Genomic DNA, 1,058 nt, shown 5'->3' with positions numbered 1-1,058 from the left:
CAAGGCTGAAACAGGGGGCGGAGACACAAGGCTGGGGCAGGTGGGCGGAGACACAAGGCTGGGGCAGGTGGGCGGAGACACAAGGCTGGGCCAGGTGGGCAGATCAGGGCTGGAATTAGGTGAGAGCATAGACAGAGCTGAAGTGGAATCTTTCGTGAGCATGACTGTAGGGAAGAGGAGAGAGTGGAAGGGTTCACCTAGAGGCAGGGAGAGGGAAAGGCATCGGAACAGGAGAGTGATACCCTTTGTTCTATATTTTCTGACCACACAGTAACAACAGTGATAGCAACTAGTGTCGCGGTTTGTTTTTTGGTAGGGGCAGGAAGTGAACTGCCACCTTGTGCTTGCTCAGAGAGTGCTCCTCCATGGAGCTATGCTCCCCAGCTCCATGCTAGTAACATTTAATATTAGCAATTACTCTGTGTTTGCTTTGTTAATGACGAATAAACTCGAAGCAGAATGGCTCCCACTAGACTTTCCGCTAGTCTGGACGAGTACAGAACCAGACAGAGATGACTGCTGGTGCCCACCCTCTGCCCGCAGGGGCTCAGGATCCGTTTGTAGCAGGAAGGACTGCAGGGCTGATGCTGTATTATACACGAGACTGGCTGTGGTGGCCATTGCAGCCCCATCCTATCTAGTTGACCTCTTGATTTCTTTGGTGAAGACAGCTGGCGCGGCTTGAGCCATCTTAAGCAGAGGGTATGGAACTAAAGCTCTTTGTGAGTGAGTCTCCAGCCCAAGTCGTCCTTCAGATGACAGACCGCTAGCTCACATCTTCTTTTCCCTTGCTGAGACTCTCTGAGTGCACCCGCGTAGACGCCGCTGAGCCAGCCTACAGTAACTGGAAGATCGCACATGCTCACTGTAAGCTTCACACTTGGGGCAATTTGTTAGGCAGTGATAGGAAAATAACACAAAGAGTTTTGGTCACTTTATGCAAAAATACAAAGGCAGTGAGCAGCGGATTTGAAGGGGGAGCACAGGGCTCCTAACTCTCAAGCCAATGTTCTGTTAACGCACACTGTGCCCTGGTGTAGCGTGGACTCTGTGTCAAT

Source organism: Microtus ochrogaster, chromosome 8, assembly GCF_000317375.1.
Source record: "Microtus ochrogaster isolate Prairie Vole_2 chromosome 8, MicOch1.0, whole genome shotgun sequence".
In the NCBI taxonomy this organism is placed as follows: Eukaryota; Metazoa; Chordata; class Mammalia; order Rodentia; family Cricetidae; genus Microtus; species Microtus ochrogaster.
This window is presented reverse-complemented; position numbering follows the sequence as displayed.